The following is a 26,850-nucleotide window of genomic DNA, read 5'->3' on the forward strand; positions in this document are numbered from 1 at the left end:
GGAGGCGGCATTGCCATTATCGTCAAACACCCTTTTGAGTGTGTGCTAAAGCCAGTAAAAATTGATGACAGCGAAGCTGGTGAATTTAGTATTAAACTGACTCAACACGAGACTATCTCGGGCATCCTAATATATAGACCTCCTGGCTCCCTGGGCAACTTCCGCAGTAGCCTACTAGAAGGGGTTGCTCAGACCGCAATTAAACACAATAAGGTTTTGGTGTTGGGTGACTTGAACCTACACCTAGAGGATCCCGTACAGAAGGAGGCAGAGGATGTTCGCCTTTTTTTACAAGAATTACAGCTCAACCTGCTAAGTGTCGCAGCTACACATCCGAGGGGTCACTGCTTAGACCCTATCTTCGCGAGCTGGGATATGATAAAAGTACTTACCCCTTGTCAGCTCCCTTGGACTGACCACTTCCTGGTCCCTTTTCAGTGTTTTTACCAGACTGCTAGGACTATTGACAATGGAAAAGGAAACATTATGAAACGCAAATGGAGACAATACTCTAAAGAAAACTTTATAGGCGCCATTCAGAAAGCACAACCATTACGTTCCACGGATAGTGATCAGGCGAACAAGGAATTTAATCTACTTGTAACTGCCACCCTGGATGAGCTAGCTCCCATGTGCAAGGGTAAAGCTAGAGAAGGCAGACAATGTACTGCCCCATGGTTCACTACCGAACTCCAGCAAATCAAATCTAACTGTAAAAAGCTTGAAAGGAGCTGGAGAAGGAACCCGAGTGAACAAGCAAAAAACAGTTATAGCTCAGCACACCGGAGCTACCAGTATGCGGTGCGTAGAGCTAAAGCCAAATACTTTCAGACACGTATTGAGGATGCCGAGAGCTCCTCGCGCGAATTGTTCAAAATATATAAAGAAATATCTTTAGTCTCTAGCTCTAACACCCCCACAAAGACCTCCAAGGTGGGTTGCAATAAAGTCGCTGACTTTTTCTCTAGTAAAGTCAAAAAGATTTATGCTTCCTTCTCTCAACAACCAGATAAGGGTATAGATTTTATAGCAGACAGCTCACCGGCAGCCCCTGAGTCCTCACTACTAACATTCGAGGTCCCCGCAGCTGACAAGCTAATAAAGATCTGTTGAAGTGTGAAGTCCGGCTCCCCCAATGATCCTGCTCCGGCCTGGGTCATCTCAGAGGGCCTGATAGCCCTGGAACCTCACATCAGACACGTCTTACAAACCTCCTTTTCCACTCAACAAGTCCCTATGGAGTGGAAGAAGGCCATAGTACTGCCAATAAGGAAAAAAACGAACGTAAGCATGGAGGTGCTAGAAAATCTTAGACCTATTTCCTTATTGCCGTACGTGGCGAAGGTGGCTGAGAAGGTGGTTAACGTTCAGCTCACGGAGCACCTGGAGAAATGGAATTTACTCCATCCCTCACAATCAGGATTTAGGGCGGGCTACTCCACGGAGACGGCCCTCCTACGAGCCACTGAGACCTTAAGAGCAGGGGCAGATGCAGGTCATACAATGGCCTTGATCATTCTCGACCTAAGCGCGGCTTTTGACACCGTAGCGCATTCCATCTTGCTACGGTGTCTGAGCGAAGCCGGGGTCGTTGGTCCTGCGCTGTGCTGGCTGCAATCGTTTCTTACGGAAAGATGTTTCCCGGTACAGCAAGGGACATGCCGCTCAGTGGAGATGTCACTAGACCAGGGAGTGCCTCAGGGCTCAGCTTTGAGCCCTACTCTTTTTAACCTATACATGGCCTCCCTGGCGAAAGTTGTACATTCTTTTGGGGTGGAATTGGTGTCGTACGCTGACGACACCCAGCTGCTGATCTCCCTATCGCAGAACACCTCCAACACCCCTAACAACTTTAAATCCTGTATGCAGGCACTAGCAGAGTGGATGGATGCCCATTGTTTAAAACTCAATGGCTCTAAAACAGAGGTGCTGGTGGTAGGGGGTAAAAGCGAAAACTGGTCGGCCGAGTGGTGGCCTTCATGTCTGGGCCCTACCCCTATACCCTGCCAGGAGGCTAAGAATTTAGGAATCTGGATGAACCCCTCTCTCTCATATGATGGCCACATAAGGCGGCTTGTGGGCAAATGTTTTGGAGTACTAAAGACCCTAAATAAAACTTTAGACCTCCTCCCTTTATCGGCCAGAAGGACACTAACGCAGGCACTGATGACCTCGCGGTTAGATTATGGAAACATTCTGTTCCTTGGGGCAACCGAGGGCAGCATAGGCCGCCTACAAGTCATACAGAATTCCGCTGCCAGACTGGTGTTAAGAAGACCCAGGAGAGCCAACTCGAAAATGGCGCTGGACGCGCTTCATTGGCTGCCTGTGAAGAAGCGTGTGCTATTTAAGTGCCTCCTCTTCTGTCACCGAATTGTCTGGGACAGGTCACCGACATACCTAAAGGATTTAGTCAGCCGATATGAACCTACTAGGACCCTCCGTTCGGAGGGTACCGGATTGCTGACAGTCCCCAGGATTAGGAAGGCTAGAATGGGCGGACGCTCCTTTGCGCTCCAAGCAGCTCAACAATGGAACAAACTCCCCCCTGCTCTGAGACTGGAGAGCAGTGAATTGCGGTTTAGGGCTATGCTTAAAACACATCTATATACTGCATAGATCCTGGGCTTCTATGCTGTTTCAATGATAGCTTCAGCGCGGGGACACGCCGTGATGGCGTTACTGAGCACTCTATAAGCTCTTTATTATTATTATTATTATTATTATTATTAAAGAAAAACCCAACAACTAAGAATCAACAACTAAGAACCACAAATGCAATGGAACCATGCAAACAACCAAGTTTCAACAACAACAGCGACCCACAAATACTTAACTGAAAGGACAATGGCGTCACCAGGAAGGCCCGTCTATCGTCTCGCCGTACAAAGGACTACGCCAGGCGCCAAAACAGGTCGACAGTCAGGGCATCAGTCCGTCGCAGCCGTCAGGAGGCGGGAATCTTCGCGGGAAAAATCTTCGGACCACTTATTTCGACAACAGGATCGATGAAGCGGGGTGCACCTTCCCTCGGAGATTTCACACGAAGTTCCTCACGATCGTCAGGCTTTGGACCAGTACCGCTGATGTCGCTCCACGTTGGGCGCCAACTGAAGGACTGGGCTATTCTAAGGCCCAGCGGTGCCAGGGGACAACACCTGAAACCTTCGTGGGTTACCTGTTCCGGCGTACAAATCACAGAGACACGGGACACTTCCTTCGGCGCCAAAGATCAGCGTTTATTTACTGCAGGGATACAGAGATCGCTAGAAGTACAACAGAGTGTAGGTTCTGAGAGTCTGCTTCGAATTGCAAAAGTGGATCGCTCCTTTTATACACATTTTCGTCATTGCACAACATAACGAACAAAAGGTTACAACTCAGTTCCCACAGTAAACTTCAAAAGGATTTCATTCATGTTTTCAGAAGCCCGGAACATAATTACAGTAACATTGCCGGTTCCCAACTGTAAAAGCACGTTATCCCACCATTTAGGCACATTCCACTCTAGCTGTAAACAAGCTAAGAGAAGAGACAGAAACAGGTACAAGGAAGACAAAGACAGACAACAGATTGAAAAGAGTGTGGGGGCAATATCGGAAGCGTGATCACAGGATCAAAGGATTCGAGCCTAACGCATGCAAGGCTGAAACAATAGACCGGCACGGTAAAATGAGCCTCGAGCGGAGCCATCTGCCTTCGCCGTGTCATCCCCCTAGTCATAAAGACACACTCAAAGGAATATGCATCTTCCGCAAGAGCTTGGGAAACCCAGGGTCATGAAGCGGACATTGTCCGTTCGCCGGCTACGTGAGGGCAAGAAACAAAATGGATGCCGTATCTAAAATGGAACCCGAGGGTTCAGATGGAGAAACCCACGAATAAGACGAACGCTTCCACGTAGTGTAGCGAAAAACGCGTACACCTACTAAACTCGTCATTTGCGGTTCATAGATACCAGACTCGTCCATATCCGAACATGCCCAAAACGTCGTTGCGATTCTCACGGAACCTCAAATCTCTCACTCTCACATACACTCACTTATATACACCAATACTCAGTTCAGTTCAATTCTTTATTGTTTAAGTTAATTAAAACCAAAAACAATGTCATACTACAAGTAAAGTATCAATATAAAATGATTAAAAATGTATATAAAAGTAGAGAAAAAAAAGAAAAGACATATTAGTTGTTTAGTCCTAAAAACCCGAAGTGGTGTCTTTATCATGAGACCAATTAAAATATGTTCGTAATTCTGTAACATCAGATTGTTATCGAGTTACGGTTTTAGCAAATAATAACATTAAAAACATTTTTATAATTTTTTTTAAATTGCAATAAAAAATCCTAAACATTACTGTATTGGCAGTACCATGTAGTTTTTCTCATAAAATAATAGGAATTTCTTCATTTTACTGGTCAGCTGAGGGTCTGTTATACTACAAGTTCGAATTCCTCTGTCATTAAAAACCTTTTTTAGTAGCGAAACGCGTTTCGATTTTAGGCTGGGGCAGACACATATGAGGTGGATAAAATCTTGCCATGTTACACCATATAAGCTACAAGAATTAATGCCAGTATGCTTCCATGCTGGTTGATCTGCCAGGCTTGGTAATACCCCAAATCTGGTGGCCATTAGCTTGCTTTTCATGTGAGGCAAGTATGTTGTGCCGAGGTATTCCGCTGGTCGGAGTGATGTATAGGATTGGAGAACCATCCAGCCGTGAGATCTTTTTGCTAAGGTACATTTGTCTTCCAATAATGTTTATAGCTTCACCGCTTTGCTTGTTAGGCTACAGGAGATTTGGAAGGTAGGGTTCTGCGCCCAAAGTTCCTTTATCTCAGTATCCTTCAACACCATTTTCAAGAATTTGCCGTAGCTTGAATTTGGATCGTCTTCCTGAGCTTGCCACAGGGCGTCGTTTAATGTATTAGATCGATTCTGCCAAAGTCTGTACCATGTTTTAATCAAGGCATATTTTCTCCCTATCTTCTGCTTGATAAGGCCGAATTCCATAAGGGCTGCTGTCAGTGGTAGACTGAAGACTTTTTTATATGCCTTTGTTTGCAGAGAGTCTAGGAGTTTTCCATCTTTACCATGTAACACTATACTTGCATAGGTTATTGCGGGTAGTAGCTTCGCGGCCATCACTGATATAAGTGGTTTGAAGGAGGGACCATATAGTTTCTTTGCGTTTGTGCAAAAAAGCATAAATAATGCCATTTCCTTTTTTTCCAGATATTGTTTCTGAAATTGAAAATGTAATCTTTTGTCTATGTATACCCCCAGGTACTTATAAGTACTTACTATTCCAAGGCGCGTATCACCCATTTTGAATTGATACTGATACCGTGCGCAATTCGTGACTGACATAGTTTTTGTTTTAGTGTTGTTAATTTTCATTATGTTGGCATTAGCAAATATTAGGAGCTCCTTAAGAGCTCTTTGTAGGCCTACTCGGGTCAGACTAAACAAAACTATATCGTCTGCGTACAAGAGATGCGTTATGGACAGTGTTCCCAAGCGCGGAGGATGTGTTTTTGCTTGATCCAGTCGGGTGAGTGGTCTGCCATAAAGAGGTTAAATAGATGGGGGGCTAATACACAGCCTTGTTTTAGGACAATCTCAGTTTGTATCTTTTTGGATAATTCTGTACCTTTCGCCATTTTCACACGGACCCACATGCACATATACAGTTGTATAATGGGTCGTAACATTGTTTCCGGGAGACCCAGATTCTGTATTTTGGTCCATAGCAGCCCGCGGTTCACACGATCAAATGCGGCTTTGAAGTCTATAAAACACAGTTTTAGTGGTCTTTGCTGGCATTTGCACTTATCTGCTCACATATACTAGTTTAAAACATATGTAGTTACTCGTAAAGACACTATTGAGACAGTCATTTACTCACTAACATACACATACACACACTCATCCACCTATACAGTCCTGCACAAATGAAATAGTTTAAAACATATGTAGTTACTCATAAAGACACTATTGAGACAGTCATTCACTCACTAACACACCCATACACAGACTCATCCACCTATACAGTCCTGCACACATGCTGTCTTCAACACATACAAACAGTGAGTCACTCATTCATTCATCTATGCACTAAGTAATACCCCTCACCGAACCATACAGACACTCAGACACTCATACTGATACTCAAAAGACCAACTAATAACCCATTTAGACACTCATGTAGCTACTCACCAACCCATGCAGCCACTTATACACAAAGTGAGAGACTGATACAGATATTTACATATTTAAACATTACTCACTAACCCATGTATTCACTAAGATACACTTAATCAGTCAGTTATATAATCAATTTTACAAAATGAATCATCCATTCAGACACTTATATACCCATGTATTCTTCCATCGACCTTGAGATATACATATATAAAACATATTTAATTTTCAGAAAAACACACATTCACTGGATGTCATCAGTGATGTCATCAGTGCTGTCATTTGAGATGTCATCAGTGATGTCATGAGTGATATCACTGACCATGTCATGAGTTATGTAAGATGTGACGTCATCAGCAGTGCATTGCGGGCGCGCGAGTTATAGTTAGCTGAACTAACTATAATGGGGAATATCTATGTTTTTGTACGAATGAAATGCCCAACTAACTATAATGCACCTGAAACCTATCGTTTTTTCAGTGAATTTCTAAGGTTTCTTAAATGCTAATTTCTAACTATAACGTGCTGAAACCTATGGTTTTTTCACTGAATATATATATATTTATTATACTATGTATACATGTAGAAATGTCTCGCTCCACCCTTCAGGGAGGATGCTTTCCATTAGCTAATTTTTATGATGACATGTCGCGCCGGCCCCCTCCAACAACAGAACTCCTTTAGATCCAAACAGACTCTTCCACTCTGTCACCAGAAGTGAACCCAGGCCACGCAGACACTTTCACAATACAACAGCCGGGAATGCACTTTTCAGTAAAACAAACACATTCCTTCCTCCTAATTAATCAAATAAACATCTCACTGAAGATCAGGGGCTTGCTTCGATCGGTAAACAGCGTTACAAGGACTTTTTTACTTTGCGATACCATTACAACGCATGCATTACCACGCATGTGTTGTACATTGCAAAGTCATCAGAACGCATTTTTTTAGAACGCATGGTCATTTACCAAGCAAGCCTTTACAACAAATTTTGTTGTAAAGGTATTTATGGTAAATGACCATGAGTTCTAAAAAACTTTTAGACAATCCACGTCGTTGTAAGGAAACATAGGCCTTTCCGTTTCCTCACAACAACATGTACCGCCCCTGAGAGACGACGTGAAGCGGGAACCACGAGGAGAGAGGAACCACAAGGAGTGGGAGGTAAGTGGGATTGGGCATGGCTTTGGGGTTTCTTTTCTAGGGTTTAGGGTAGTGCATTGGTGTTTGGGTAGTGTAGGAGGTCGTGCTGGGGTAGTGTTTTAGGGTTTAGGGTAGTGCAGTGGTGTTTGGTTAGTGTAGGGGGTCGTGCTGGGGGTAGTGATTTAGGGTTTAGGGTAGTGCAGTAGAGTTGGGGGTTGTGCTGGGGTTAGTGTTTTAGGATTTAGGGTAGTGCAGTGGTGAATGGATAGTGTAGGGGGTCGTGCTGGGGTAGTGTTTTAGGGTTTAGGGTAGTGCAGTGGTGTTTAAGTAGTGTAGGGGGTCATGCTGGTGGTAGTGTTTTAGGGTTTAGGGTAGTGCAGTGGTGTTTGTGTAGTGTTGGGGTTGTGCTGGGGGTAGTGTTTTATGGTTAGGGTAGTGCAGTGGTGTTTGGGTGTTGTAGGGGGTCATGCTGGGGGTAGATTTAGGGGTTAGGGTAGTGCAGTGGTGTTTGTGTAGTGTAGGGGTTCATGCTGGGGGTAGTGTTTTAGGGGTTAGGGTATTGCAGTTGTGTTTGGGTATTGTAGGGGGTAGTGCTGGGGGTAGATGTAGGATTTAGGATAGTGCAGTGGTAATTGTGTTGTGTTGTGAGGGGGTTGTGCTGGGGGTAGTGTTTTAGGGTTTAGAGTAGTGCAGTGGTGTTTGTATAGTGTAGGGGGTTTAGGATAGTGCAGTGGTGTTTGTGTAGTGTAGGGGGTCATGCTGGGGGTAGTGTTTTAGGGTTTAGGGTTTTGCAGTGGTTGTGTAGTGTAGGGGGTAGTGTTTCAGGGTTTGGGGTAGTGCAGTGGTGTTTGTGTAATGTAGGGGGTCATGCTGTGGGTAGTGTTTTAAGGTTTAGGGTAGTGCAATTGTGTTTGTGTAGTGTGGGGGGTCGTGTTTTAGGGTATAGGGTAGGGCAGTGGTGTTTGGGTAGTGTAGGGGTCATGCTGGGGTTAGTGTTTTAGGGTAGTGCAGTGGTGTTTGGGTAGTGTAGGGGTCATACTGGGGGTAGTGTTTTAGGGTTTAGGGTGGTGCAGTGGTGTTTGTGTAGTGTGGGAGGTCATGCCGGGGGTAGATGTAGGGTTTAGTGTAGTGCAGTGGTGTTTGGGTAGTGTAGGGATTCGTGCTGGTGGTAGTGTTTTTGGGTTTAGGGTAGTGCAGTTGTGTTTGGGTAGTCAACGGGGTCGTGCTGTGGATAGTGTTTTAGGGTAGTGCAGTTGTCTTTAGGTAGTGAAGGGGGTCGTGCTGTGAGTAGTGTTTTAGGGTTTAGGGTCTTCCAGTGGTGTTTGGGTAGTATAGGGGGTCGTGCTGGTGGTAGTGTATTTGGGTTTAGGGTAGTGCAGTTGTGTTTGGGTAGTCAACGGGGTCATGCTGTGGGTAGTGTTTTAGGGTAGTGCAGTTGTGTTTAGGTAGTGAAGGGGGTAGTACTGTGAGTAGTGTTTTAGGGTTTAGGGTAGTGCAGTGATGTTTGTGTAGTGTAGGGGGTCATGCTGGGGGTAGATTTAGGGTTTAGGGTAGTGCAGTGGTGTTTGTGTAGTGTAAGGGGTAGTGCTGGGGGTAGTATTTTAGAGGTTAAGGCAGTGCAGTGGTGTTTGTGTAGTGAAGGGGTCGTGCTGTGGGTAGTGTTTTAGGGTTTAGGGTAGTGCAGTGGTGTTTGGGTAGTGTAGGGAGTTGTGCTGGCGGTAGTGTTTTAGGGTTTATGGTAGTGCAGTTATGTTTGGGTAGTGTAGGGTGCCGTGCTGGGGGTAGTGTTTTAGGGTTTAGGGTAGTGCGCCCAACCAGCACAATATCCATGGACAAAGGAGATCCTGACTCTTTTGAACGCTCCGAATAATTTGGGTCAAGGGCCCTACCACGTCCAAGACCTATCAATTCCTTTCTTGGGATCCCTCATATACTTGGAGAAAAAGGAACATTGTTTCTTATCAATTTCAGGCATGTGTGCCATCTTCCCCTTCAGTGAGGGCCTGGGGCATTCTCCCCTCCTCCTATTCTTGACCTCCCTTTCAAGGAGTTGATGGATTTCCCCCACCACATATTCTGCCACTTTGGTGTCAGGGGTCTACTCCGCCGACCTTAAATGGTAAATTTGGGTAGGCTCGAACATGTCCGAGTGGACCCCATCCCCAACCGGGGACTGAGAGGAGCGGGACTCTGGACACCAGGGACGCCCGAGTCCTTATCCTCATCGGAGGAGAAATCGTCCTCCAACACACCCTCTCCCTCTAAGGGAAACCCGCTGTCGGGGTCTACAATAGTGGTGACAGTGTCGCAATTTTCTCCGGGCTCCTCCTCCTCCCGGCAGGGTGCATGTTTTAGCATTCGCGCACTCTTGAGGAAGGTCTCCGTAAATGTATCAAATCCTTCCAAGTGCCCAGCGTTATGCTTAACTGCCCTTTTATTCCCCATCTGGGAGCTGTTGGGACCCGCCACATTCAGAGCTGGGTCACTGAACACCCCAGGGATGCTTTTCGACAGCTTATCAACCTGATCCTTAAGAGGAGCCAGCACCCTAGAATAGCCAGAGAGAGGGATTGTTCCCCTGCTGGAGGGAGAAGTTGGGGGCCATTCCTTCTCCACTTCCTGGTAGGAGGAGTAAAAATGGTCTTCTGGAGAAGACATGATAGCAGAGGGTGTGAGCACAGAACAAATGCCCTTAAAATCCTTAAGGCAGCCCCCTCGCCGGGGCTCCAACAGCTGGACTTTCCCCGAAGCTGTTATAAGAATAGACTGAGGCGCAATACCAATTACCACCACCAGGTGACGTTGGTCACTAACGTGGCCGCTTGGGGAAATCACCGCGTAGCGCTGTCAAAAATAGGCAAGGGTATGTCGGGAATCAAGCGGATACTAAAGGAGTGACCGGATTCACAAACGCGCGAGAACACCAGTGGGAGCGCTCAATGGAGCTGCCTCGCTCGCACCAGATGCAACTGACAGGATCTCAACATGCGCAGAGGGCACTGCGGGAGAAACTGCGAGGTGGAGAACGCTCTCGGGCAAGAGCCTACTGCACAGGGAATATGAAACAATATCAAGGCAATAATGCTAATAACGTGCACAAGAAACCGCTATATAAACAGCAACAACGTCAGATTAAGCCAAGAATGTAAAGAATGCACTTAACTGGCGAGCAGTGAAGAAAGAGGAAGCGGAAAGGACGTCACGATATTATATACGATGGACTGTCATATGATTGCACTATATTCACCTTGGAGACTATCCCCCTAATGGTTTATGAGTTGTGTAGTCTTTTGTTTAATGATTGTTGTGTTACGTTTTCTTTGAACTGCTATGCAAATAAAGTGAGGAAAGATATGCATAATCCTCGCCTCCGTCCTGCCATGGAATTCATTAAACTTTATTTGATCTGATTTAGAAAAATAGGTCATAAAAGTGTACATAAAAACAGTAAATCCCCTTTCCTAATACAATACAGTGGGAATTCATTAAAACCAGTAGGTAAAAACAGGTGTTACAAAGCCCGGTTCAGAGCAACTTCAAGTTAACAGAAACGTAAAGTTCAATATTTCGCAAGATCCATCTAATCTACTTCGTGCAAAATACGCAATAAGGGGTCCGAGTAAGATGTAACGCTCGAATACCTGACCAGTCTGCACTATATAAAACTGCAGAAAAACAAAAAATAAAGAGTGTTTTGCGCACGTCTGTCATTGGGCTATATGTGGGCTACAACTGGGTGATATTTGTGCTACATTTGGGCTCTTTTTTCTCTGGTGGCCATCTTGGGAGACTTATTTGTTATGAAGTTTCCTAATTTCCTCATTTACTGCAGTCTCCTCAGTAGGAAATGCTTTCAGTTTTTACTTTGATTCCATCAAGGGGGCATTCAGATGTGCCACACATTTGCCATAAATTCAGAATGTTAGTACTCTAGTTGTTCATTAGATCACTGTAGTAAAGCTACTGCTCACCAGGGAGTTAACTGGAAGTCTACTGCTGGTATTGAAAGTGATTATTTCAGTCTGCATGTCAGAATTTTATAATGAAATAGAAGAGGATTTGAGATCTCACTTAAAACATGGCCTACATTTTCTTTCTGAAGCCCTAACCATAATTTCTATAACAAAATGAACCCCCTCTTATTGTTCCTTATTAAATTAAATGTTTTAAGAGTCACCAGTTTATTCCAATCAAGATGGCTTCAGGTGTGCCATAATTTTGTCATAAATAAGACTGTTAGCGCTCTAGTTGTTCTTTAGAACACTCTGGGAAGCTGCAGTAGAACATAGAGGCATCAACTGACAGGCTGCTCCTGTTCAAATATAACAGGAAGATATTTGAGATCACACTTGAAACATGTCCTAATTTTTCTTTCTACAGCACTAACCATAATTTCTATGACAAAATGAACCCCATCATTTTGTTCCTTTTTAAATTAAATGTTTTAAGTGTTAGCAGTTTAATCCAATCAAGATGGCTTTAGGTGTGCCATAGGTTTGTCATAAGTAAGGCTGTTAGCGCTCTAGTTGTTTATTAGAACACTCTGGGAAGCTGCAGTAGAACACAAAGGAATCAACTGACAGTCTCTGCCCTTGTTGGATGTACATGTTTTACTGAGAATGTCAGACTTCATTCTAACATGACTGAGAAAGATAATGTGAATTTACAGAAAATATGCTCTCATTTTAGCTTCTGGAACACCTTCCAAAACTCTATGGGACAAGCATGTGAAAATAGTTTTCACTCAAACATGATTCATGATATCCCAGCAGAAGCTTTTTCACGGGGTAAAATCACCTTAGGACACAACACAATTCCTGAAACTAGTATGGTACCATCAACAAATTAATTCTAATGTAACTAAAGTCTGTTATCACCCTTTATAAACTTCAAAATCTTCGATTCACTACAATGCATTTCAATGGGGTACTATCATGTATATTGGTTCCAAGATGACTGCCAGCAACTCCAGGATGAAGTGCTGACAGCCAATCAGATCTCACAATGACATATGTGGTTAGGCTGCGCCCAGATATCAATATTTTTATTTTTCACACTTCTCAGGAACTACAGAACGGATTTAAACTATTTAACAAAAAAGTTATTTCTGAACTAAGGTCCACCTTTTTGCCAAATTTGGTGTAATTACGTTTAGCAGTTTGGGCTGTAGCCGTGTCTAAAGTTTCCTATGGGAAATAACATGAAGGAAACACGTTTTGTGACCCCCCTTTTTTCTCAGCCCCCGCTTGCTGAATCACCCTGAAACTTTTAAGATAGGAGCTGACCAGACCGCTTCACAAGTTTTGAAAAGTTTGTGAAGATTCATCAACCGGCGCCAAAGTTATTGGGAAAAGAATGTTACGATTTTCCTATGGATAATAGGTCCTAACTATAACTACCTACTGGCGGTATGTAAATTGTAAATTGATACTTGTATAGCGCACTACTCACCCACAAGGGTCTCAAGGCGCTTGTACGAATACCGCTGTGGAACCCAACCTGGCTTTCCCTGTGAGCCGTCCACTCCTGGGCAACCCCAAGGTGGAGGCCAGGCATCCATAGCGTTGTGGGGGCCGTTGTGGGGGCGGTATGTGTGTATATATATGTATATATATATATATATATATATATATGCGGTATGTTTCGTCCTCAAACCAGCATGCAGCCAAGTCGTAGGAAAGACGAGACAAGACCCAATTCTTGGTGTTTAAAGTTTTATTTCGCCCAACACCAGTCTGCCATGACGCGTTTCAGCTACCAAAAGCCTTGATCACATGACGCAGTCAATATATATATATATATTCCAGATATCCTATGCATCCATAAATTAGTCTTAAGCCCAATTCCATAAAGCGTGATTTATTTCATAGACAAAATAGCAAACAAACGCCCTGGGGCATCTGGTGAGATGATGGATGAAATGGTCAAAGACAAGTTAATAGTTTAGCGCACAGAAAAAAAATACAAGAGCAGTTGTGAGCAGCAAAAAGTCCCAGATTGAGGCATGCTATAGACATAGCTAAGGTCTTGGAGCAATCACCCTTATGTATGCGTGAGTTGGAAAAGAAAAAACAAGATTATGAGGCATCTGAAATAGAGGTTCTGAATAAACTGGTAAAATCAGTTTTGGTGTCAATCTCCAGTAATATATCTAGTAGACGCTTTGGACCGGTTAGACAACCTCACAACGGGTCTATTTGCTGTGGCAGTAATGCATATTTTTCAGATTCTAAATTTTGTCATACAAATAACAAGGAGTGTAGGAAGAGTGGTTGCTTTGGCCATTTTGTAAAGAAGTGCAGAGTGTGCACCTTCAACAAGGTAACATTAGTCTCAGAGGTCGGTGTATGGCCCACCGAATCGTGTGATATCATTCTTGTGGTAGGCAATGATCAAAAATGTGTACAGGAAGGTCAGAGACAGAACTGACCTAAAGCAATGTTTGCCATCAATGGTCGTGAAGTGCAGCTCTTGGTCGATATGGGGTATATGTACATGATAATACCCAGAGCTTTTTTGAACAGCTGTGGGTGAGTTGTGTTGTCCAAGTCAAAGGTATTTCCCCTGGAGGTTACCAAGGAGAAAATATCGACATTGTCGGGTTTATGAATGCATACATTACATGTGAGGGAAGGAGTATAAAAGGTAAGGTGTGCATAGCGGAACATGGTCCACCAATCTTGGGATGGGTTCATCAATATGATCTCCAAAGGCATCTTCCCAGGTGATGGTGGTGGATGACGAATCCATATTCTTCACTCTGTTAGATTGTTTTTTGGTGAGAAGTTGTGTCTTTTGAAGGGGTATGCTCACAAGAAAGTTTTGAAGAAAGGAGTTATTCCGGTCCAACATAAACTCAGAAGGGTTCTGGTAGTGGTATGTGACGAAGTAAAGAAATTGATTCAGGAAATGTTACAACAGGGAGTTATAGAACCTGTAGCCGCATCAAGTTAGGTTTTTCCACTCGCATGTCAATTGGACTCTCATCGGCGACGAGTATGTTTCAACACATGATTTCAGAGGTTTTTAAAGGTTTAGAAAATATAATATACTTGTAAGGTGATATCCTAGTTTTTGGAAAAACTGTTGAAGAAGATAATGTTCTTTTGAAACAAGATCTACAAAGAATTGCTGATGTGGGACTTACTTTGAGAAAAGAAATGTAGCTTTCTGAAATAGCAAATTTGGGTTACACGTTATCCGCTGATGGGGTCAAACCCAAAACAAATTGTTGGAGCCTATTGAGTTGGCTCTTAGTCCACAGGACAAAGATCAATTAAGATCCTTTATGGGTCTAATTGAGTATTATGCAAATTTTGTTTAGAGGGTTTCCGGTAAAACAGAGGCGTAGAGAGCACTTTTGAGGAATGGTTACAGTTTTGTGTAGTCACACAAGAGCAAGAAGAATGTTTTAAAGTTATGAAAATAGACATTTGTAAAGCTGATATATTAGTACCATTTGATATTGATCTTAAATCAATTGTGACTATCAATGCCAGAGCTACAGGTGAGGGTGTTATGCTCACCCAGAGACAAAAAGATGTTGAGAGAACAGTTGCCTTTCCTTCTAACACATTGACCGATGTTGAGAGAAATCATTCAGTCATAGAGAGAGAAGTGTTGGCAGCTGCATGGGGTGTGTAATATTTTTGAACGCATTTTATTTTGAGGCAGACCATAAAAATCTGGTTAAGATACTTCTTCCTGGTGGGGTTGGTAAGGGCTCTGCGAGGTTGGCAAGGCTTGGTGCCAGGCTTCAGGAGTATAGTTATGTGATGGAACATATTCAAGAATCGAGAAACATGCAGGCTGATTGCTTATCTAGATTGTCTGTGGATTAGCATTTGGTGAATTATTTGAGATTTTCTATGGTGTGTGGATGTTCCCTCAAAGAGGTTGTGTGTAAAAATGATGAGTGAAATCACCACTAGTGCTGGTATTAGATTTTTAGGAAAATGTTTTTTTAGGAAGGGGTCCCCTCTGTTTTTATTACGGACAATTGGTTCCCATGACATGAAAGCATTTTTACGAGAGCACGGTATCAGACATCATTGCACTTTATTGTACAATCCACCGGGTAACTGCACAGTGGAAAGGGCTAATAGATTGGTTAGTGGTGTCATTCAGATGGTGAGTGTTTCACGTAAGAGTGTTGAGGGGGCTGTTGAAGATATGGGGTGGGCGTATTGAACCAGCAAACAAGAATATCCCAAAATCACCTTTTGAAGTGATGTGAGGGAGGATCTCAGGTAACAAATTGGTACTGTCATGATTAAAGAATTGGGTGTTAAAAGGCAGTGGTGTTGAGGAAGAATGAGTGATTTCCAAGGGAGCGATTGACGCTGGTGATTGGGTGAAAATCAAGATGGATAGAGTGACAAGAAGTTTGACCATGTTTAGAGGTCCATTTAGGGTGAGGCATGGTTATGAGATACACGTGAATTTGGAGAATGGTGATAGTGTAAACAGGCGCGGAGTTGCCTTATACCAAAAGGGTGGTGTGTGTTCGGGGAAAAAGAATGAAGATGAGAATGGTTTTTGTTGATTAGAGAGAGACATTTCAGGTACAATGAGGGTTCTTCACATACTCAAAATGATGGAGGAGAGAAGACTGCTCAGGAGATGGTTACCAGCCCTGTTGTTGATGAGAGAGAAGATATGGCAGTGATGGGGCTTAGTGAGGAAAGGAAGGTCAGAGAACTTAGGCCTCCTGAGTACTTGAAAGATTAGGTTTATTAATTCAGTGTGTATATATTATGTTACTGTATTATTTATTGCTTTATTTCATCTTTTGTGCCATATGGTTTGTTTCCATGTGGTACATTGCTCATCGGAATCCAGGAGAAGGCACTGGAATGGATCATCTCCTTCCTTGCCGGAAGAACACAGAGAGTCCGCCTTCCCCCATTCAGATCCGAGGCCACCGAAGTCATCTGCGGCGTACCACAAGGATCATCACTCAGCCCCACGCTGTTCAACATCTACATGATCCCCCTTGCGGCCATCGCACACCAACACAACCTCAACATCATCTCCTACGCCGACGACACCCAGTTGATCTTCTCCCTCACCAACGACCCCGCCACCGCCAGAACCAACCTACACGAACGGATGAAAGACGTAGCCGAGTGGATGATGAACAGCCGCCTGAAACTGAACTCAGATAAGACGGAAGTACTCCTCCTGGGATCTTCGCCCTCCGCCTGGGACGACTCCTGGTGGCCCGCTGCCCTGGGCAGCGCACCCAAACCAACAGACCACGCACGCATCCTGGGCTTCATCCTGGACTCCTCCCTCTCCATGACCAGACAAGTCAACGCCGTCTCCTCGTCATGCTTGAACATCCTACGCATGCTACACAAGATCTTCCGGTGGATCCCCACCGAAACCAGGAAGACGGTCACCCAGGCCCTAGTCACCAGCCGACTGGACTACGGCAACTCCTTCTACGCCGGAACCACAGCCACACTCCAGAAAAGACTCCAGCGCATTCAGAACGCCTCAGCACGCCTCATCCTGGACATTCCCCGACACAGCCACATCTCCGTACACCTGAGAAACCTGCACTGGCTCCCCATCAGCAAGAGAATCACGTTCAGACTCCTCACCCACGCACACAAAGCTCTCCACAACCAAGGCCCAAGATACCTCAACGACCGTCTGACCTTCTACACTCCCACCCGCCAGCTTCGATCGACCAGCCATGCCCTCGCCGCCGCCCCCCACATCTGAAGAGCCACAACGGGAGGAAGATCCTTCTCCTACCTGGCTGCCAAGACGTGGAACTCCCTCCCATCCACCTCCGCCTGACCCAAGACCACCTCTCCTTCAGGAAGCAACTGAAGACCTGGCTGTTCGAGCAGTAGCGGACCCCACTCCCCCTGCGCCTTGAGACCCTCCGGGTGAGTAGCGCGCTATACAAATGCTTTGATTGATTGATTGATTCTTATGTTCTCTTCATTCCTACTCCTTCTTGCTGTATCTTTTCTTGTTTACTCCTGGTTTTCTGTTAGCTGTTTTACATTAGAAGGAAAGGGGATGTGTTTTAACTATGTCCTGCTTATGTTCATTATCTGGTGTGGGAATCTCACAGCTGTGAAATTCCACAGCATTGTTTGAATGTGAAGCGTTTCTGGGAGGGCAGTTGAGAACTTGCCAGCAGGGAATCGGTCTTCTCCCAGCAGTTGTCTATAAATAAAAAGACTTACCTGTTTATAATTCGGTGTCCTGTACCATCCACTTACAACATTGTTGGTGACGAGCTGGCCAGCCGTGTGTGGACAACACCTACGGCCTGTACCATCCATTTACAACAAAGGTCTTGCTTCAACGTCTTTCTGGAATGGGTTGTGTAAAAATGCTATTTTTTCATTACCGTGAATAAATATCCCATACTGTCATTTCTACTCACAATGCAAGTCAAAAGTGCTGATTTGTAGTGGGGCGTCATGCAGGTGAGGACAGAATGTTATAGATGTCACATTACTGTGCTGTCAGAATGCAGTGTAAATCAGATTAACAGTGCACTGTGAAGGCTCTGTGGCTGTCTCGATACTGGTTTAAAAGAGATCACTGCGTGTCAGAATAGGAAAATGTCAAAGAACAGTAAAAGGGCAATAAGTACCCCCATCCAACCCTGGATTCTACTTTCTATTCTAGTGATTTTAGTTCAGTTCTGTTGATAACAAATGCAGGAGCTTAGATACACAAATGGAAATAAAAAAAGATATAAATGAATTTCTAATTACACCTGGCACAGAACATATTAGCCAGATAATGGGGCCATTGTTGTGTAGAGGAAGGAGGCAGGACAGAGAGAATGGGGAATCCTCAATGAATTTCTCAGTATGTAGGGTGTCCCATGTGATGTGTGAGTGCATCTGCCAATTTATTTATTTATTTTACTTTATATTCTTGTAAAGCGCCAGAATAGACCCCCGAAGGGGTATCTCTGCGCTGTTGCTGCAAAGGGAGTGATCTGTACTGGTATGTCCAGTGGTGGTTTGTGAGCAAGAGAGACATTAATTACTGGGAAACAGGTATGTTTTTAGGACTTTCCGAAAAGTCAGATGGCTGGTAAGTGATCTTAAGTCTGAGGGCAAAGAGTTCCAGAGTACTGGTCCGGCATGGGCCAACGCCCGGCCACCTTGTCTGGTCTTCTTCACTCTGGGTACCTGCAGTAACTGCTGGTTACTGGAGCGCAAAGAACGCCCGGGGATATAAGGCTGGAAGATTTCAGTCAGATATTTAGGGCCCTCCCCTATCATGCTCTTGTGGATGGTGCATAGAGTTTTAAACTGGACTCGTTTCCTCACAGGAAGCCAGTGGAGTCTAGCCAGCAGGGGACAGGAGGGAGTCCTAGGTGGAGCGTTCAGGACAATCCTTGCTGCTGTGTTTTGGATTACCTGTAATTTGTTGAGTTGTTCCTCGTTTGCTCCAAGGAGCAAGCCGTTACAGTAATCCACCCTGCTGATGACAAGAGCCTGTACAAGCGTTTTCCTATGATGGTCCGGTAAGTAGGGGAAGACTCGTCTTAGCATCCCAATAGCCCGAAAGCAGGTACCGGCAACTTGATTCACATGATCTTTAAATGTAAGTTGCTGATCAAGTAGCACTCCCAGGTTCCTGACCGTGCTCTTCGGAGTGGGGACGGGGCCTAGCTCTAGGGGCCACCAGTCAGATGACCAGTGTGTTGCCGCTTGACCGAACAACATGACCTCAGTTTTCCCTACGTTACACTGCAGACAGTTTGATGACATCCATTCTGCAATGGCTCTCATGCCATCTGCAAAAGATCTTTTTATTGCAGGTGTGAGGTTTTTGTAGGGAAAAAGGAGTTGGGTGTCGTCTGCGTACGACACCGGGGTGAACCCGAAAGATCTTGCTAAGTTGGCTAGGGGGGCCACATACACGTTGAAGAGTGTGGGGCTTAAGCAAGAGCCTTGTGGCACTCCCTTGTTGAGCTCCCTATGGATGGATTTATGGGAGCCCAGCCTAACTTCTTGAGATCGACCAGACAAGAAGCTCTCCATCCATGCCAGAGCCACTCCCTCCACGCCCACCTCTCTTAGGCGGTTGAGAAGCACCGTGTGAGACACCGTATCAAAAGCGGCGGAAAGATCCAACAGCACCAGAATCATAGAGCTGCCGTCATCCAGTGCCATTTTGATGTTATTGGTCACTGTTTGAAGGGCTGATTCTGTGCTGTGGTTTGGCCTGAACCCAGATTGTGAATAGTCCAGGCCTTCCGTCGCTTCAAGATGTTGGGAGAGATGGGTGTTCACGTGCCTCTCAGCAACCTTGCCCAAGTAAGGTAGGAGAGAGATAGGTCGTAAGTTGGAGAGGTCTGTCCATGGGGATGATGCTTTTTTTCTTTATTCCACTTTGCGTTCTGGTACTTGTTGTTTTGTTCTCTTGTCAAACTATAAATGCATATATATACTTCTGCTTCCGACTGGTTCTTGTAGTTCTAAGTAGGAGAAAGGTGAACTCGATTGCATGCACTTTCCATGGGTGAAAAATAGAGAAAATGTTCTTCAGCACCCTGCAATTTGGGAATGTATCTTGGTGCCTTGTCATCAGATCAAACCAATGCCTCAGTGTAATTTTCCATGTTCCCCCCCCCTTCCTTTCCCTTGTTGCACCAGATCCTGTGCCTTTTTTTAAATAAATGTTGTTTCTTATAACTATTGACACTCACTTGATCCTCCAATGGATCTTGTATTGTGCTGCTTAGGAGTTCGAAATAGGAGATCTAGCATCTGGATGTCCAGTGAGGATCAGGAATTGGATAACTGATTCACAAGTTTGTAACTAAATTCATGTATATAACTCTCAACACAAGACTATGGGCTAGATGTAGTTAAAGTAAATTTACAGATTCTAAAATACCGAATTTTACCGATTCGGTATTTTAGAATCGGTAAATGCAATGTAGGAAAAAAATTGTTAAAAATTACTGAATCGGTACGATTCGGTATTTACCGAATGGGTATTTACCGATTCGGTAATTCCCATTCATTCCTATGGGCCTGGAGGCCCATAGGAATGAATGTGCCATTTCGGTAAAATAGGGAAACATTCAAGGGTTGCAGGGTGTCACATTGACACCCTGTTGCACCCCTAAGTAGTGCTTGTGTGCACATGTGGCACACATACATGCCCTAAGGGCATGTATGTCTGCCACATGGCACTGTTGAAAATGCACAGATTTGCATTTTCAAAGGTATTCTAATGAATCCTTAAAGCACATGAGCACTCTTTAATGTGCTTCCTACATGCCATTTACCGATTCGGTAAATACCGAATCGGTAAATAATGATTCAGTAAATACTGAATTGGTAAATACCGATTCGGTATTTACCGAATCATCCCCTACATAGGAAATTGCCCAATACCGGTTAAGCCTGAAATTTACCGAATTTCTGGTTTAACGACCGGTAATGGGCCACCTACATCTGGCCCTATATAAGTAAATGATTATTACTCCTAGTCCAAAGCTTCTGAAGAAATGTAGCTGGACTAAAAAATGCAAACTAATAATTCTGTTAAGGCAATACAAAACAATAACATTAGTACCTGATGATCAGATATTTCTTCATGCTGATCTCTCTTTGTCATTAATAAATCAGTTGGAATGCACAATCAACATAATGGGACAAGTCATGATAAAATAGAGTCTATGAATTTGTTAAAGGTATTTTTATCAAAGATATCTAAACAACAACACATCATTGATAAACATTTAAGATCTAAAGAGTGCAGGACAGTCTAATTAGTTTGGGCTTGCCTTTAAATGGAAAAGGAGCTCTGGAAAGTACAGCAAGGTCATGAGACACGGCTGCTCCTAGGTAGTGTCCCACCGAGAAAGACTCCAGGATTAGCACATACAGCGTATGCATAAGCTGGAAAGAGTAAGTGGAGTCTGCAGTAGTTCCCAAAGGGAAGATGCATAAAATTCAAAGAGTAGTCTCCGGGGTCTGTCAGAGAGACAGCCAGGCACACACCATCCATCCATCAGAACAAGTATACTATAATCCTCGTCGGAACAATGTCCGTATCCTTGGCCTGGCGGAATCCACCAACACGGGCCGGATGGAGGACTTCATAGAAAAATTGGTGGTGGACCTGTTTAGAAGAGATGCTTTCTCCGCCCACTTAACGATTCAAAGAGTGCACCGCTCGCTGGCTGCGTGCCCACTACCGGGAGCAACGCCTAGGCCGGTCATAGTCAGCTTCCTTAATTACAGAGACAGAGACACTATCCTACGGCTTGCTCGGGAAATGCAATAAGTAAGATACGAAAACAAAACACTGGCGTTTTTTCCGGACTTTACACAGGCTGTTCAAGAGGCAAGGTGCAAATACGCTGCTGTCAAGCAAAAACTGCTTGCTCAGAACATTCATTATTCCATGCTCTACCCGGCAAAGCTAAAGATCACACATTTGGGAAAGCAACATTTCTTCACTACCCCTCAGCAGGCAGAAGAGCACCTCAAAAGACAGCGTCGAGCCGCGTCCCGAGAAGCGGAGGAGAGTCAGCGTTCCAGATCCCTATCGCCTGCAGCAAATCAGGACTAAGCTCCGAGGCGGATACTTACCATGCAGGGCGGGGGAATTCTTTGTTCTGATTATTGCATCGCTAAGTACTAAGGAAAGTTTTAACGCATCTTCTGATATAATGTGTTACACACGACGACATGGGGGCGACAGGTGACGTGCAGGCACTCTGGCTCATCACAGTGGCTTCATGGAATGTAAGGGACCTCACTAACCCTAGGAAGCGCAGACAGATACTGGGCTATTTAGACCGACACGGGGTGACAGTGGCCCTTCTGCAGGAGACACACCTACCACCAGAGGCACTCCGCAGTTCGCGACGCGGTTAGCTTCATGCCGCAGTTTTGCTTTCTACTCCACTTACTCCAGGGGAGTGACCATCTTAATCAAACGAGGAGTGGAATTTACACCACAGGGAATGGAATCTGACACAGAGGGCAGATTCTGCATAGTGTGGGGACGACTTTACTCACATAATATCCTCTTTGCGAATTACTATGGCCCTAACACTGATAACCCTAATGCCCTGCTTCTATTATGGGGCAAGATACAGACGGGAGATTTCTACACGGCAATACATCCTCAAGCGGACAGATCGCACCCTCTCCCAGCGCACTACAGTTACACAAAGAACGCTAAGCAACATAGTAGCGGATCATTGCCTGTTAGATGCCTGGAGCACAAACATCCCAGACTTAACCCCTTCGATGCTGATGACGAGCTCAGCTCGTCATCAGCCACGGGTGACGTGTGCGGATGACGAGCTGAGCTCATCATGTATCGCGGTTAATTGAAAACAGCCGCACAGCGCAAAAATAACCGCAGCAGCGATGCGGTTAAACAAGGTACTCATTATTCAGCGGTCCACTCCACTTGGGCGCGTCTTGACTATGTATTCCTGGCAGCAGGGATGACACATTGGCTGACACAGGCGACACACTTGGCCCGCACATTCTCGGACCACTCCCCAGTAATTGTAAATCTACAGATCCCAGTAGATTGAGCCCCATACTTGAGCTGGCGGCTCAACCCCTCCCACCTTACTGACGCTGTCTTTAAGTCCGAATTAGAGCAGGACATTCAAGATTTTTTTTACCGTAATCTGACGTCCGTGTCCAGTGTAACAACAGTATCGAAGGACTTCAAGGTCACTGTACGCGGTTGGTGCCTGGCCAAAGGAGGGGGATACTTAAATCTCTACGGCACTGGAGCGAAATTCAGATGATCACTTGATTAAAACCCAAATGAGGGACAAAATGACTGAGTACGAGATGGTGGCAGATAGAGAATGCAAATTTTGCGGGAAGCCACACACTGTGCACATTTACGGGGAGGGAGATCGCCCTGGAATGGCTCTGGCGAATACCATCCGCCCCACTAGGTTTGCTAACTACGTTACCGAGCTACAGGATGCTTAAGGCACTGTATACAGGAATCTCCCGGACCAGCTCCGGACCCTCAGAGATTACTACAACACACTATACACCTCGCACTACGGCATGTTGACGGACTTAGACGACTACCTGGGGGACACCGCAATAGCCTGGCTAGGGACCACGCAACAAAAGTTCCTAAACCTAGAGTTGGAGCTGGATGAAATAACAGAAGCCATAATGAAGACGAAGTCAGGTCGAGCCCCTTGCTCGGATTGCCTACCGATTGAATTTTATAAAGCCTTCGCCCCATATTAGTTCCTATTCTAAAAGACGTTTATTACGCTGCATTGGAAGAGGGAAGCTTGCCTCGTACCATGTGCGAAGCTCTGATTTCCTCCCTACTAAAACCTGGCAAGCCCCCGGCGCAATGTGATTCATATCGCCCTCTGTCTCTGTTAAACTGTGACACTAAAATCTTGGCAAAAGTTCTCGCTACGCGCCTTAACCTCCTGATGGAGCATCTAGTTCTACCAGATTAGGCCGGGTTTGTTCCAAATCGCGCAACATCACACAATTTGTGCATGCTACATGCGGTGCTGCAAGACATAGACCCTAACTGTGAGGCGGCTGCTATATTCCTCGACGCCACAAAGGCGTTCGATTCGCTCAAATGGGATTACTTACTAGGTATCCTGGAATGTATGGGAATGACATTCCGCTTTTTGGACTGGGTGCGGTTACTATACTGCCAGCCAACATCGGTGGTGTTACTGAATGGGTCCAGATCTGCCCCTTTCAGATTTAATAGAGGCACACGTCAGGGATGCCCGTTATCCTCCGTCCTTTTTGCACTGGCCATCGAGCCATTAGCAGCAAAGCTCAGACAGCACCATAATCATTGTGCGCTGATCTATCCCGCCCGCCAGCTACTCAACTCGCTCTACGCCGATGATATGACGCTCTATGTCAAGAAGCCCCAAGAGAATCTCAATCCCCTTCTGCGCGAAATCACGAAGTTTGGAGGCATTGCCGGAATACAAATTAACTGGAGCAAATATGCGGTGTTCCCCCTGACGGAAAAAACGCAGCGACACCAACTGGACTACCCCCTGGTCTGGGAAACAGAGGAGTTGAAATACCTAGGTATCCGAATAACTAGGCAGAAGGACACCCAGATTAGAGCCAATCACGGGACAGCCCTGAATAAAATTACTGATACCAATCCCAAATGGATACGCCTCCCACTCTCAATGGCAGGACGTATTTCTGTCATCAAGATGGTGTTGCTGCCCAAACTTTTGTATTTATTCACCAATATTCCATATAGCCCGGGGCGACACTTTTTTATCGCACTCAGAGCCCAATTGACGCGGCTGATATGGGGGGGAAAGCAGGCGAGGATCAGTCTCGCTACTTTAATGCTGCTGTATCATCTCGGGGGCTTTGAGGTCCCAAATTTTGAGCAGTATTATGACTGCGCACAAGGCCACTTCGCCGTTTACTGGTTCCATCCGCCACCCTATATGGCGCACCTGGCAGTGGAGGATGGATACATGGGCCCCGTGAATACAACCGGATATATACTCACATGCGTAGGGGAGAGAGAACGTGACCCGTCTACGGTTGACTGCACGGCGGCGGCGTGGAAACGCCTCGCCAAGGCCATGGGGAGCCCGTTCATGTATTCACCACGAATTACCCTGATGAATGACCCCCGACTGCAGGTCACATGTGAAGAAATCTGTTGTAAGATGCTATCCAAACTTGCATATCACACCTGGGGAGACCTGTATGTTCAAGGGCAGTTCCGCACTATAACCCAATTCTTTGGAGAATATACACCCACGACCATGGATACCTTCCTGTATACCCAACTCCGACAGAGCATTCGAGCTGCCACCCCCAGCTTCCTTGACGAACCAGACACCCTAGCATCCTTCCACGCTCTCCTGCAAAAAGATGCCCCACAACACTTTGTATCACTACTCTACAAACACGTACAGAATGTACCATTGCCTATTACACTGAGGGCGCGCACAGACTGGGATGGGGATCTCGATGAGCCGCTGACGGATGACCTGGACCTGCCCCAGGGTTGCCCAATACTGGACGGAGGTCTTTGCTGGGTTGTCGGACATGCTGGGAGTGGAGATAACACCGAGCCCACTGATGGCGCTACTGGGCCTCACACACACCACTTTGACCATACACAAAAAGTTTTTGGCACTGAGCCTATTCATAGCCAAGCGTCTGGTGGTATGCAGATGGGGGAGAGGTCGAGCCCCCAAATGTAAGACATGGATCTCGACCATGGCAACGTGACAAGACCAACTTCACGCATATGCAGAATTGCTCCCCCTGAATTCGCGACCAAAAGACGTATGTGGACCGCTCACGGCCTACCTTTTAAGACAGCACGATGATGAGACAGAGGGTGCAGGGGAGACTGGGGACACACCAGCCGGGGACACTGATGCTGATCACTAATTTAGTGGGGCAATGCTTTTATGCACACCTTTACGGACTGGAACTGGCCCACATGTAATGCCTACACCGGGGTACCACTATATAAAAGGGGACAGGGACCAGACAGAGGGGATGACCAAGCTGGAGGGAGGCCGGTTGGCGACATTGTGGTGTGAGCCTGATAAGATTTGTGTAACATAAGCCTTGCATGTTGTGACACCTGTCGTACTGTTATTAACTGCATTGGCATCCGTTATCATAAGACACCTTGGTATGATGCGCGCATTATTGGGTGTGAGGGGGGGGAGTTGTAATTTAAATTTGGTTTTGTTCCTTCGCAAAACATCATCAGCATGTGCGGGAAGGTGCATTGTCGCCTATGTGATTGACTGTCATTGTATTGGACGTACTTATCGCACTGATTTACCGTACCCTTTTTTATATCCATAATAAAGGTTTTGAAAAAAAAAAAGTATACTATAATCCTTCAGTTTCGGGGTGACACCTCCTCGGTCAACTCATTATATCAGACCATTCCATCCATTGATCAGTTTGTATAAGATGATTGTCATACAGCATAAAGGAAGACTCATACATAAAAAGAAGGTGGCACTGATCACGTACGTTGTCAGATCATCCGTTATGCGTAAACTTCCAAAGATTAATTCTTTAGCAACAAGCACATGAGTTCAAGAGGACACTTTTCCATAGTAGATGTACCCAAAGTGTCAACTTTTCTTGCAATAGACCTTGTAAATGAGTGAGAACTCTTCTAGTAAGAAACAGTTTTGCTTCACATTGAAAGTTTCGGAAAACTCCCTAGAAGTGTAAGACAAAGCAAAGTAGGAAAAATGCAGGCCTATAATAAAGTTAATTTGATATATATGCAGAATATAAAGTACTGGAAATATACATTTCATAGGGGAAATCAATATTCCAAAAAAGCACATTACTGCAGTTTCAAAATACTAACGTGTAACATTATTTAAAATTATAAAATACTAATAAAATTTCAAATGATTTACATTAGTACATATATGAAGATTATTATCTGATGGTTTCAGAACATTTGCATTAAATATGACTATGCAGCA

The sequence above is a fragment of the Lissotriton vulgaris genome, chromosome 3_1 (assembly GCF_964263255.1).
Source record: "Lissotriton vulgaris chromosome 3_1, aLisVul1.2, whole genome shotgun sequence".
Classification (NCBI taxonomy): Eukaryota; Metazoa; Chordata; class Amphibia; order Caudata; family Salamandridae; genus Lissotriton; species Lissotriton vulgaris.